The following is a 15,498-nucleotide window of genomic DNA, read 5'->3' on the forward strand; positions in this document are numbered from 1 at the left end:
AGAGAGAGAGAGAGAGAGAGAGAGAGAGAGAGAGAGAGAGAGAGAGAGAGAGAGAGAATTGTGTGCTAGTATATACATTAAATTAATGACATATGAATTGATGACAAGTGTGGAAAACTGAGTGACAAGAAGTCTACTTGATCAGAGCTAAGTGTAGGCTAATTATCATCATCACCAACAATACTAACATCTACAAGAACAGAAAAAATAATACAAAACTACCACCACCACTTCTAATACCAAAAACAACAACAACACTGAGCTATTGTCTGACTGAGTCTGCCTTTGATCTTAAACATCATGCAAATATATTGTTCATGAACACATGAGCTATAATCAAATACTGATTATATCATTTGATGGTTTTGATAGGCCTTTCATTACTTGTTGCTGCTTCTGTGTTTCTTGAAAGTTTTCAAATTCTTGAAATCCCTTAGGACATTTTATATTTTCAAACATTTAAATAATGTATGATTTCAAAAATAAAATCTTGCTTGTATATTTCTTGAAAGATAATGTCAAAGCTCAGCATAGCAGCAGCTTCTTTGTGTGAGTGGCCTAGTTATGGACCAATCAGCAGCTAGATATCATGTGATAGATCATTCTAGTAGCCCCTAGAACATTTCCTTGCAAGGGTTAAAAATAGGCATGTTTTGAGTGCTAACTTCACAGAGTGTTGAAGACAACTGTGTATAATGTCTCCACTTTTGCCAGGCTCATTTGTGCAGAGACTGGCTGATTCATTCACTTACTACTTTTAATAATTGTTATCGCAGCTCCTACTCAACCTTGATATGCTGTTATAGTTGGCCAATATGAATTCAATGTATATATTTTCTCCTGTCTTGGTAGCTTAGTTACAGAACCTGTAGCGTAGACTTAGGTGAAATTCCTCTCTCTCATTTATTATAGATACATGCATTCAAACATAATAGGAAACAGCTAGCCTTTGGCAACTATTTGGATCACATTGTGTCCACTACTCTGATTGGTTGGTATTGACACAGTCTATCTCCTACTCGATTGTGCCAGCTTGTTGTGGATAACCAGTCAGAGGCTCTAAATAGGATCATGTGGGACAGCCTGTTTACTACCCTGTTTTAGCCTACAGCTTCTTATAAAAACTCAGTTTTTTCTCGTTCCAGTATCTTTGGTTCTGGACCTTTTAAGATCTAGCTACTGACCACAAAGACACAGCCAGTTCCAGTGACAACACCAGACAATGCCACTACCACAGCAGTTATGCTGAGACTTACCAACTTCGTCCAACAGCATTGTGGCAACCTTCGTTGCCACCATCATGTCCTTCTTAACGTCGTCAACATCATCTCTCTATGCGCACAGCTCAGCAAGCAATTCACCCAGGTACCAACAGTTCCCTGTTCGTGAATTATTTCACTATGGATTAACAGCAAATATACAACCTCCATGAACTCTTGCACAAGTGACCCAGACAGCAGCATCACAGCCACGACTTCATGTACAACATGTACCTGTAACCGGCTCAGCATCATGTCCGCGACGTCTTGCTACAGTATTTCAACTATCATGTACGACTGACTGTGAACTGGTATTATTATCTTTCTTGAATCTATGAAAATACTTCTCACTTTGATGGCTTATAGAGACTTTCCCTGTCTTCTTCATTGCCATCCTTAAATGTTCTTAACATGTTGTTAAGCCTACACACACACACACACATACACTTTGTTCTCATGATGACCTGTCAATTATTCTGTATACATGATACACACACACACACACATGTTATCACATCAATAAATGTTCTCTTAATCATTCTTATGCAGTTGTGTCTCTTTCCATTTGGCATTTATTTGTTCTATTCAATTTCTCTTTATTGTAAGGGCTGTGTGATGAGGTACATAAAAGCCATTCTTGACACCTCATACACCCTTACAGACTATTGTTTAGAGATACAGAATTATTCCTTTAATGTACATACTTTGTTGTTGCAATTTCTAATTCATGACCAACAGGACAATAACACTGTGTAGCAGGATTTTTGTCCTTGGGTAGCAACTGTTATCTCCTATTTGTTTATTCCTAGAAAGTATGAAAAATGGCTAATATTTCCTTCAGACTTTGCTTTCCTCAAACTTGTCTCCACTTGGACAGTTAGAAGTGAACTGAACTGTTGAGCTTATGAACGCCATATTTATACTGAAATCTATGTTGCCAGAATGTTCTAGAAATTCTTGAAACTTTTAGAAAATTCTTCAAGGTTCTAGAAAGTTCTAGTGAAACTCTGCTTCAGCAACTCAGAGTTGAATCTGTCTGAAATGTAATGGAAAATTGGTCAGTCTCAAAACATTGATGATCAAGTCCCAAAAGCAAAGTTTGAAGGGAATCGTAGTGATTGAATTTGATTTCTAGATAGAAGCAAATAGGAAATAACACTTACTGACCAAAGACAAAAAAAAAAGTTTTGTTACTCAATGTTATTTGTGCAATGAGATAAATGTTACTGTTAATTGTTCACAAGATGTTATATCATTTACACACAGCCAAACACTCCAACCATCCTTGCAGCAATGGTTTCATCTATCATCATCATCATCGTTTAACGTCCGCTTTCCATGCTAGCATGGGTTGAACGATTTGACTGAGGACTGGTGAACCAGATGGCTACACCAGACTCCAATCTGATTTGGCAGTGTTTCTACAGCTGGATGCCCTTCCTAACGCCAACCACTCCGAGAGTGTAGTGGGTGCTTTTACGTGCCACCGGCACAAAGGCCAGTCAGGAGGTACTGGCACCGGCCACGCTCGAAATGGTGTCTTTTATGTGCCACCTGCACAGGAGCCAGTCCAGTGGCACTGGCAACGATCTTGCTCGAATGTCTTTACACGTGCCACCGGCACAAGTGCCAGGGCACAGGTGCCATCACGATTTCGCTTTCGCTTGCCTCAACAGGTCTTAGCAAGCCGAGTTTCGTGTCCAATGAAGGAGATGACGTTGGCATGGGTGCCAGCCGTCGAAATTAGTTCGATTTCAGATTAGACATTATCACCCTAAGTAATCATTTACTTTTAGTTTCTGGATTTAACATAAAAGTAACATTGTTATAGGTTTAATGCCATTTCTTAATTAGAAAAACCCCCATTGAACATGGGACAATAACAAAAATTCAAATCTGCTAATTTTCATAGGTTAGTTCCCTTATGGGAGAATGGAATAGTGAATATAAACTTTGATTAAGTGTTGGTGTAGTAGTTTAGCCAGTGAGCATGAGTACAATCCCTAGGCTAGTCAAGCTCTATATACACTGCTTGTAGCAATCTTTCAAATAAAACAACTAATAAGAAGGATATTCTTGGTATGGAAGATAACACTTCCACTTTCAAGAATCTTATTCAATATGGCAGGACTTGAAGAAAGTCTGGAGGTTACAACACAGAAATGTGACAATAAAAACTAAAATTAGGATACTAGACCAAATATATCAGTGTATAGCAATGATAATTCTTAATCTTAGAAATTCAAATACAATCTCTCCCCCCTCTCTCTCCACCTACTTATCTATCTGTCTGTCTGTCTGTCTATCGATCTATCTTTTTTTTCTGCTTTTCCTTCTTCCCCCTGTGGATATTTGCCATTCCTCCATGTTGGCTTCATCAAATGACATGTCGGAGGAATCAGAAGATGGGAGGGGAGGGGTACTGGGGTCGATTTGTGGGTGTGTTGATGTTGATGTTGTTGCTGTTGTTAATTTTGGTTGGTGGCTGTTGGGATATGATGTATGGGTTGTTGGGGATGAGGGGTTAATTATTGCTTTCCTTTTCAGGCTTTGGTACTTCTGTAGCTGTTATTCTTGTTGTTGGTGGTGGTGTTGCTTCTGCTGTTGGTTGAGTTGGTGTCGTGTTTTCTTTCTGCTGTTGCTGCTGTTGCTGTTTTTGTTGTTGTTGCTGTTGCTCCTTCAGTATTGTGCAGCCAATTTTTAAATGGTTTTTGCTGCCACAGAGGTGATAGCATGATCTTCTGCCTTCAATGGTGACATGTAAGGTGGTACCGTCTGGCAGTTTTATTAGATCTGGTATATTTTCTATTGTCTCTTGATTGGCTTGAACCAAGATTTTGAAAGCCTGGCCTATCCAGTTCTGTTGATCGAGGATGGCAATTTCCAAGATGTTAATAACTTCCTTGAAATTGTAGCAGATGGTTGACACCAATCATTGTGCTTCAATTTCTGATAAGACTGCCAGACAGTACCACCTTATATGTCACCATTGAAGGCAGAAGACCATGCTCTCACCTCTGTGGCAGCAAAAACCATTAAAAAATTGACTGCACAATACTGAAGGAGCAACAGCAACAACAACAACTACAGCAACAGTGGCAACAACAGAAAGAAAACACGACACGCAAACCATCTTTAATTTTTATTTTTGTGACCCTATGACCTAGGTACGTAGGGATCATTACTATTTCACCAGACTCAGGTGATTCTGTAGAGTAGGCTTTGGTTTGCTCCTCTGAGTCACACCTGACTTCGACTGTTGCAAATCTTTTGCACCTTGTGATATAGAGGCCTTAAACATTTTTCGATTGCTTGTTGATTCATGTTTTCGGGCTCTCTCATTTTAAAATTTATTGTCTTGTATATAATCATCTTTTTGTTAATATTTTCTAAAATGTGTTGTGGTGTGTTTAGTTTTATTGTATTATCCTCCTTAGATAAAAGGGGTCTTCTTTCCATTAATTGTTGTGGTGTAAATATCTATCTATCTATTTATCTATCTATTCATCCGTCCGTCCGTCCGTCCGTCTGTCTGTCTGTCTGTCTGTCTGTCTGTCAGTCTATCTATCTATCTATCTATCTATCTATCTATCTATCTATCTATCTATCTATCTATCTATCTGTTTACACAGACACAAGCACAGCATTAATCAAAGTAAACACTATTACCGATGCATTACTTCAGATCTTATCAATCAGTTTCATGTTGGAAACTATATGGTAACCATGTTTTTTTTTTCCATACCTTCCCCCCTTTAAGAACATGTGTATTAGATAATTGCTCAGTAATTGCTCCAATCTGAAACTGATTGGTAAGATTGGTTGAATGGATCTATAATATGGTATACTTTGATTAATGTATCAACTCAATTGACAAATATACAAATGATCATTTTTTCTGACTTATGGATTCTTAGATAAACATGCATCTATGTATGTATGTATGTATGTATGTATGTATGTATGTATGTATGTATGTATGTATGTATGTACGTACGTATGTATGTACGTATGTATGTATGTATGTATGTATGTATGTATGTATGTATGTATGTGTGTGTGTGTGTGTGTTTGTGTGTGTATGTATATATGTATGTATGTATGTATGCTCTTCCTAACCACATGGTTCTGGGTTCAGTCTGACAGTGTGGCAGCTTGGGTATGTTTCTTCTACTATAGCCTCGAGCAGACTAAAGCCTTGTGACTGGATTTGGTTGATGAAAACTAAAAAAAGCCCGTTGTATACATATTTAAATATATATATCTGTGTGTATATCTTTGAGGCTGTGTTTGTCTCCCACCATCACTTGACAACTGGTGTTGGTTTGTTTACATCCTCACAACTTAGCAGTTTGGCAAAAGAGATCAACAGAGTAAGTATCAGACTTTAAAAAATAAGTTCTGGAGTCGATTCATTTGACTAAAAAATTCCTCAAGGTGGTGCCCCAGCACCAGTATGTGGTGCTTGGGGTATTCTGCACAAATGCAACAATAAGTTACTACCATGTTTGTAGTTTCAAGCTCATGGAAGGTCTGTTATAGGCAGAAGTGGTTCTCTTGGCCTCTACATGACTGTATCTTTGTTGAAATACTGCATAATCTTGATTGAATACTGATGGTTGAAACTCCTTAGAGGCCCCAGGTGGCAGACTTTGTTGTGATGATCAAAGTCTCACACAACCACCACCATGAAGTACCTTCACTCCCATAATTTCATGTTCATTGAAAGTATAATATAGGTAAATGCAGTAGTGATTTCTCTGTTCTGTGCATGGATGCCTTTCCTATTGAAGTGTTGTGTGGTTAAAGTCTTCAGTGATCATTAATGGATGAACCTGATAGGTTCTTCCTCTTCTCTTTTCTTCCTTCCTTTCTTTCTTTGTTTCTCACTTTATTTGTTTGTGTATTTATTTTATATATTTTATAATTTTTTTGCAATTTTCATGCTTAAAATAGGATGGATGAACTATTAAATATACACTCTTAATATGTGTGTGTGCATGTGTGTGTGTGCATGTGTGTGTGCATGTGTGTGTGTGCATGTGTGTGTGTGCATGTGTGTGTGCGCATGTGTGTGTGTGCATGTGTGTGTGCGCATGTGTGTGCATGTGTGCGTGTGTGCATGTGTGTGTGTGTATATACATACATGTATCTGTGTGTGAATGTGTTTGTACATTTATGTGTATCTATATAACCCATATAATGTCTATACTACTATAGATTTTTATATATGTGTTTTACATGTATATTTCTTAAAGTATTTCAGTTTTAATTTAATTATATACATGTTATGCATTCATAAACAGATTTGTGTGTTTTTGATTCTGTGCTTGATTTGATTACAATAATGAAAGAATCAGGATAGCTGTTACTGCTTCTCACGAGGCTATAGTTCTAATTGGAAAAATGTAGAAGATAAGGAAACAGCTTCATATTTCAACCAGAGCACATCATATTTTATTACAGCTACAATAACGACATCTATAACTATGGCAATATCTAGAGCAGTAGTAACAGCTGCAGCAGTAAAATGGCATTAAAAAATAGCAACGAAATTAGTAACACCTGCAGAAGCAAATATAGCAGCAGAATCATCTTATCATCATCTTCCCTATCATTGCTATTTGTCCTTTAATGTCACCTGTATTATAAGTCTTATATATATTTCTAAATTTTTCTGAGATTTTTCTATCTTTATTGCTTTTGTTTTAAGGTCTAGCTCATGAATGGTAGCAAGGTATAAGTGATATGGTAGTATTGTTGTGTAGTATCTTAGTATCTTAGTGTAGTGTGGTGGTGTGGTATTGTGGTGATATATTGGTGTGGTTATGTGGGATTTTAACTTAATACCTAGGAGTTGGTAGTTCAAAACCATTGCCATTTGGCCATTTCATGTCAACTGTTGTGGAATGGTAATATCAACAGCTGGGTTGTATCTTGGTCCATGTTGTGGTAGTCATGAATTTGACAGTACAAGTTTTACGTGTTTTGGGGTCGGTATAGTCTATTGTACTTTCTATGGAAGTCTATAACATATTAATGTCATTGATATTCATAGCAGTGAATTCAATTAGTTATGCATTAAGAGTTCTGTGTTTGTGCTTTATTTCACACTACTAGTATACTATATACCAACTTATTATAAAACTACATGATACTACACAGTCACTTGAAGACACTTTACCATATACCAAACCAGCTATAGTACAGTAAAGTACCATAAACCATGCTGATTTTCACTAAAGCAAACCACATCGTATCATGTCCTTGTCATGCAACAAAATGGCAAGCTGCAACATAATTATATCAGACCACATTATAACACATTGCATCACACAAAATAATGTTACTATGCACCTCATAATAATGCAATGCACTGCAACATGCCATATAACATTTAATTAAACATGCTGCACAACAGCATATGAAACACATCATAAATCACTGCAGCTCATGAATGGTAGCAAGGTATAAGTGATATAACAAACCAGAAAATATCACACTCTAGCATACTACATCATAATATATGAAAATACAAAACATTACACTACAATACACTAGATCAAATGAAACTTAGATGTTTAGAGACAACAGAAAGATGTGATGTTTGGGCATTACTTCAGAATATTGTGGTAAGAAGCTTGCTTCCCAACCACATAGTTCTGGGTTCTGTCCCACTGCATGGCCCCTTTGGCAAGTGTCTTCTGCTATAGCCTCAGGCTGACCAAAGCCTTGTGAGTGGATTTGATAAACAGAAACTGAAGGAAGCCTGCTGGATATATATGTGTATGTGTGTGTCTTTGTGTCTGTGTTTGCCCTCCCACTACCACTTGACAACTGGCGTTGGTGTGTTTACGTCCTTGTAATTTAGTAGTTTGGCAAAAGAAACCAACAGAGTAAAAAGAAATTAAGTACTGGGGTCAATTCATTCAACTAGAAATTCTTGAAGGCTGTGCCCCAGCATGGCCACAGTATATTGCCTGAAACAAGTAAAAGGATAAAAGAATAAAGCTATTATATCTGGAGATATTATAATTAGGACATGACATCACTGTTGCACAATGTGCCAACCTCTCACAGAAATTTAATCATTATCTTTATTTAAATTAAGAGGAGCAACGTCCATGACATTTGCAGGTCTTTCAAGAATCATGAGTTCAGTATTTTTGATGTTCACTTATTGAACTTTTCATATTGATCACTGCATTTTGGTGCTTTTATATGATACTATATTTTTCTATCACCATTAAAAGATGTTTTCAAGGCATTTGTTCATGCTTAGTATAACGTTTCTCAGTTGCATGTAGATGGATGGTAACTGTGTGAGAAACCCTATTAAAAGTGTAAAATATGGTATTTTCTGCATAAGAAGTAAAAGCAAGAAGCGGATTTACATAAGACATAACATGTAAAAAGCACCCTTGCTGGTGACATATAAACGACACCCAATACATTTTGTAAAGTGGTTGGCATTAGGAAGAGCACCCAGCTGTAGAAACTAAACCAAAGCAGACGATTGGAGCCTGGTGCAGCTCTCTGGCTTATCAGCTCCAGTCAAACCACCTAGCCCATACCAGCAAGGAAAACAGGTGTTAGATGATAAAGATGATGATGATGCTAACAGAACACACACTAGAACTGATAGAACGTGTATCAGAAAGAACCCATTGACACAGCAATGAGGAAGTGATGGATAAAGCTTATAATTCTTATATTTGGGTAAATTCTTTACAAGATGCTGATGTGAGCATTACTTTCTCTGAAATTTCAAGAGTAAGAGACTGCTGGTGTGTGGTGTATGAAAGCAAGTCTCTATAGATCTGGCTTCATAGTAACCAAAGTGGATATTTATAATGCTCATCTTCATCTTGGAAATAGTGTGAATGACTTACGTTGTCATCATCATCATCATCATCAGCATCAGCAGCAGCATCATTTAATGTCCATCTTCTATGTTGGCATGGGTCAGATGGTCTGACAGGATCTGATGAGCCAGAATGTGTTGAGCTCCAGTATCTGCTTTGGTATGGTTTCTACAGGTGGATCCCATACCTAATGCCAACCACTTTACAGAGGGAACAGGGTACCTTCTTTTCATGGCATTGGCACTACTGAGGTCACCAAGTAACTAGCATGACAAGACCCCTAGGTTGAGTGAAAGTACAGTATTGAGGGAGGTGACTTTGTGGAAGGGTTTGGGAAGCTAAAGTATGATAGAAACTCAGGAGCATCAATGACAATAAAATGGTTGCAAACTGTAACCAAAGTATGTTAGGAGTTTATCTCTAATCTATTTTCTTCTACTGCATTTCATAAAGACTACTAATAATAAACAAGAGTAAGTTTGTGTCCCAATTTTAATTTCTGCTTGATGCTAACTCAGTTCACTTGTATTGCTAGTACTCTTTGGAAATGTATAGTAAAACAAAATTAGTTGCTGGAATGAGAGGGCAAGATGAAGAGATACAAGTGAGACAAAATAGGGTGGACATTAGGAGGAGAGAAGATGAAATAAGTAAGTTTATATGAAAGTGTAAAGTGTCAGACTGTGCAGATGAGTAGCAACTACTGGTAAGGGAGACAGTGGATGGGCATGACCTGTTATCAGAACTGTGATTGCAAATTATTGGTGAATAAAGACTTTACCTCTTTCACTTCAATGCAGTCCAGAATGTTTTGTATTTATAGAAATGTATGCTCTTCAGAGATTGTGTGGCTTGATATTTGTGTGTAGTATGTTTTAGTTATGTGTGATAGGGAAGGTTGTAGAGTGTGGTTAGAGTAAGAAGAGAGTAAGAAAGGTAACTGAACCTTTGAGGTGTATGTGAGTTGAATAAAAATGAGACATGAGGAGAACTGTCTTGATACATACTGCAATGGAATTATTTTGCTATGATACTTTTGATCCAGTAATTAATGATGGGTGAAAACTAAACATTTCATCAAAAACTGAGTATGTCAGATGTCGTTGAAAACATTAATGAGATTATAAAGAAACAATTTTGTTTTTATTAAAGTTCTTAATGGCAAGAGACTATTGCTGTGTAATATGAGAGAGATTTCTAGTTGATATGACTATTCCAAAACTTCACTGGAGGCCACTGAAAACAGAAAGGCTCTGAAGGTTGTAAACAATGTACTTTTTTCCTACTTAGATGAATCATGAAAACAGATGACAATCATTATTCCGTTATTTCTTCTGTCTAAAATTGAGAACCTTTGTACTTGTAATTAAAACAAAACTAACATTCTTCTCTTTCAACATAGTAAAAGACCTAATTCTTATAAGGTGGGGTTTGTAGTCAGCTGAGTTAACTCTTGCTGCTAATTCTTTTGACTTTAAAGTAATGAAAGTCAAAGTCATCCTGAGCAGAATGTGAACTCAAAACCTAGAACAATGAAACTAAATACATTAAATTCCTTTGCTTTGTTCAGCACTCTACTGTTTCTGGCTATATGATCAACCTCTCCAGGTCAATAATAATAAAGATAATAACAGTAGCAATTATAATACCATCAACAGTTAAAAACATCAATAATATTTATAATAATCACAACAATAATAATAAAAGTAGTAATAATGAAGATGGCGGTGGGATGGTTGGAGGGAAGGGACAGGCAAATATGGCCTCTAGGGGTAATAGGCAACAAAACCAGATGCAATCTGAGGAATAAATATGAAGATATGGGTTAGGAAAGGTGGAATCTGGATACTGGTGATGTAGGAGAGGTGGTGGAAGCTATATATGTGCACATGTGTTTATATATGTATTTCTGTTATCTGCAGATAGCAGGGGTGTGGAGGATGGAAATGTCAGACATTAAACATTCATGTCATTACTGATAGTCACAAAAGACCACTTTGTCTTGTGTGTTTATGTTCCTTTGTATGTATGCGTGCTTATGTTGCATGTGTATGTCTGTGCATGCCATTTCATATTTATTGAAGTGTACAAAGTTCACATGTACACACACCCTTATGTACACATATGTATCCACACATACCTATATAACCACATGTACACATAATTTTGTTGTTCAGTTAATATTAGATTGTTCTTTCACAATATGAAAACCAACTCATACACGCATGCACACGCACACACACACACACACACACACACACACACACACACACACACACACACACACACACACACACACACACACACAACTATACACATGGTTGTGCTGCTCAATCGATATTCTCTATCTCTTTCTCTCATTCTTCCTCTCCCTGTAAAATCAAATGGCAGCATCGCAAGCACTGATTGATTGATTAATGTACTGTATTGATCGAACAGCATACTGCTATTGTTAATGATGATGGAAGCATAAGTGATGGGGCTGCTCCTGCTAGTGTTGCTGGTATAGGTGGTGGTGGTGGTGTAGAAAAAGTCATAGTGATGGTAGTGGTAATGATAAACAACATAGTGGTAGGGTTAAAGATGATAGTGACTGTAATAATGGTGAGGTAGGTAGCAGTGATAATGTTCATATGGGACAATAGAAAGATGAAAGTATAGAAAAGATGGCTGTGCAGATAAATTGTTGTTGTTGTTGCCTCTAGCCCCAAATCAGTTCTGATCCAGTAGACATATGATCAAGATAGCCTATCTCATCTTTTTTTCTTCTTTTTTTGTGTATCTAGAATTACATTATTCAATGTGTCCTTCCATTTTTAAGAGAGTAAGTTGTGATTGAAAGGAGATTTGGCTGCCAGTTCTAGCAGATTGAGTGACCATGAAAAGGCACCCTTGTTATCTCATGTAAATTGTTGTTGTTAGTGAGGGTGGTTGTTATATGTATATATGTAGTGGTGGCAGTGAAGTAGTAATATGTGGTAGCAGTGATGGTTTTGTCATATGTACTGGTGGTGGTATCACTGTTTTACAGGCTGTAGGCTATTAGTATAGGTAAGAGTGTCAACAAAAGTAAAATGATATTAAGAGTATAGGCAGTTATAATATTTGTAGCACAGCTGGTAGTAGTAGTGCTAGTGTTAGGGCTTATGATGTAGCTTGCCTCTAGTAATGATGGACAATTCTTGCTGGGGACTGCTGCTGTATTCACTGTCATTGGATTAAATTGAGCTCTATTGGATTAAATAACCGCAAGTAAATTTGTCTTTGATCCATCCAAACAATTAACATTAAGAATGTTTCAACTCTGTTGTACCCAGATTTGCTTATGTTTCCTGCACTCTTCTCTCTATATGACTTATTTCCTGCCAGTTCTTGCAATGCACACTCCTTCACAGTTGATACCACTTTTTGTTCCTATTTAACTATCCTCACACAAACATACATTGCACAAAGGAGAGCTATTTTCTTATACGAAAAAAAAAAAGCAGGAAAGTAGCATTGAACCAGTAAAGTTGAAAAACCCTTAATTTGCTACAAATGCTTGGTTTCACAATATTTGGTGATCTCTCATGGTAATATTACATTTATATATATCTGAAAATATTTATCTGAGACTTTACTTTCTCTAAATTCAATATACTTGTGTACATACACAAATATTCATACATACATACATGTGGACATAAACATATATAAACATACATACATAAGAACATGTCCATGTGCACACATGCACACACACACATACACACATACACACACATACACATACACACATACATACATGCATGCATGCATACGTACGTACCCATGTACATACATACATATGTACATATGTACATACATATGTATGTAAATATGTACATACATATGTACATACATACATACATACATACATATGTTCATACATATGTGCACACATATGTACATACACACGTACATACATACATACTAAAGATATCAACCACATTATTGCCAACTGTGAGAGAATGTCTTCAAGATATTATCTTCCCATGAAGCATGGTACAGTGGCCAGAACAGTTTGGAACAGGATAACAAAAAAGAGAATATCAACAGATGAAGTTGGCTTTATTGAGACTGATGTGTCAAAAGAATACTGGTGGAACCTGACAATTTAAGCAGCCAGCCAGTTAAAATACAAGCAACCTGATATCATTGTGTGGGACCACAAGGAAAAGATAAGTTCTGTTGTAGAAATCAGCTGCCCCTGGACATAAATGTAGGTAGAAAAATACAAGAGAAAGAGGATGTCAATGGACTATTGATAAGGAGTTTGCAAATCCAGTACCCAAGATACACTTTCATCTTCATACCCATTACACTGGTCAACAAGTATTTTTCATCAAAGGTGTATTTAGTGTAGTTTTTAATGCTGATTTCAAATATACAATTAGCTTTCTGACATCAGGTACAGTTTTTCTGTTAAAGGCCCACTTCACTTTTGCAGTAGTATCAATAGACTTTTCGAATGTTTATCACAAAATCATGATCCTACAGAATGGCATTTGTTTATTGACTCATCAAAACGATGATTTAAAGCAGTACTTCTCCATAATGGTAATCTGAAGCCCTCCATTCCTATTGCACACTCCATTCATCTTCATGAATCATTTGAGAATATGGAACTCTTACTTCATGTCATTGTCCATGAAAGCTACTCATAGAAAATATGTGGAGATTTAAAAGTCATTGGAATGTTAATGAGAATGTAGTCAGGCTTCACAAAATACTGTTGTTTCTTGTGTTTACGGGATAGTCAGGCAACTGACAGGCATTATTCGGAATCAAATTGGCAGACAAGAACATCATACCAGCCAGGACTGTCTAGCGTCAAGAATACATCTCTTGTAAATCCATGTAATGTCTTATTGCCTCATTTTCACATAAAGCTTGGACTGATGAAACAATTTGTAAAGACACTAGAGAAGAGAAATGTCAAAGAGTTTGAGTATATTGTAGAAAAGTTTCCCCAAATTACACAGGCGAAATTGAAAGAGGGTATTTTTGTTGGATCATAAATTAGAGAAGTACTCAAAGATGTCAACTTCAAGACAACACTGGATGAACTGGAACTGCCTGCATAGAATACTTTCACGTGGATCTATGAGAATTTCTTGGGCAACAAGAAGGCAATGGACTACAAGGATGGCATCAAGAATCTTCTGAGATGTTACTCAGCAATGGGTTGTCGCATGTCACTGAGAGTTCACTTCTTGGACTCCCATCTGGATTTCTTCGCAGATAACCTTGGACCAGTGTCTGATGAGGACAGTGAAAGATTTCACCAGGACATTAGTGCTATGAAGAAATGGTACCAAGGCTTCTGGAATGACAGTATGCTGGCTGACAACTGCTGGACACTTTACCATGATCGATCAGATCAGGAACACTGCAAGAAATCCAAATCACAATGTTTCTAGCTCTGTCCTTCTAACTTTGTCTGTTTTGTCTGACCCATTTTTTTGTGTATTCACCCTTTGTAGAATGATAGTGGTGATTTTCAACTCAATGAACTCATTAACTTTTTTTAAATAATATGTCCTTACTTATTACGTTAATGATTTCATATATACAAATATGTAAAATATTTGCCTGTATCTACTGAAAAACTGATGCATGCTGCATACAAATGGAGTGAAATTTTGAAATCAGCATGAAAAATTAGTCTAAATAAGTTGGTTTGCATTCATAATGAATATAATACATTTAATTTTGTCAACCAGTGTTATTATTGGAGCAACAGGATATATACCAACCCGTCTAGAGCAAAGTATGGCTGAACTTGGAATCTTAGGGAGAGAATGCAAATCATATGCTACAAATGATCACGATATCTGGGGCTATAAAAATCTGCAAGACTTTCTAAAGATTTAAAGGATGATGGTTAAATCAAGATACTTTCCTTCACAACCTAAGTTGGTAGCTGGTCATAATTTACTCTAAATTAATAAGAGAAAGAGAAGCATACATGCATACATACATACATACATCAAAAAAGATCAAAGGTCCTTTTTGAGTTATAGGTTCATAAGATTGATTTTTCAGATTCTGTGGTATATATATGTCCTCCAGAGAAGATATACCAGTAAGTTGTTATACCTGAGCCATAATTCCAGGCTGGTGTTCAAGTGCATCGACTCCAGCATTAAAAATTGGTATGGATATAACAACAGTTATTAAATACATATACAACATTACAAAGATAGACCTTCTGCATCAAGTCCATAAAGTACATCAGCACACAACAACTACTAACTTTTTCAAAGCTCAAGTGAGATCTATAGCTGAATACTACTGCCATATTTGGAAAATATGCTGATATTATCCATACAAGTATCCCAGACCCCCCCCCC

The 15,498-nt window shown here is 36.7% G+C and overlaps 1 protein-coding gene across 3 annotated transcripts in view; it reads right to left on the minus strand.

Annotated features, from left to right (window-relative positions):
- Positions 1–15,498, minus strand: part of LOC106876578 (uncharacterized) — a 90,010-nt gene that overhangs the window by 8,357 nt on the left and 66,155 nt on the right. The gene's annotated exons all lie outside the window — the stretch shown is intronic.

This window comes from Octopus bimaculoides, chromosome 14, assembly GCF_001194135.2.
Source record: "Octopus bimaculoides isolate UCB-OBI-ISO-001 chromosome 14, ASM119413v2, whole genome shotgun sequence".
NCBI classification, from domain to species: Eukaryota; Metazoa; Mollusca; class Cephalopoda; order Octopoda; family Octopodidae; genus Octopus; species Octopus bimaculoides.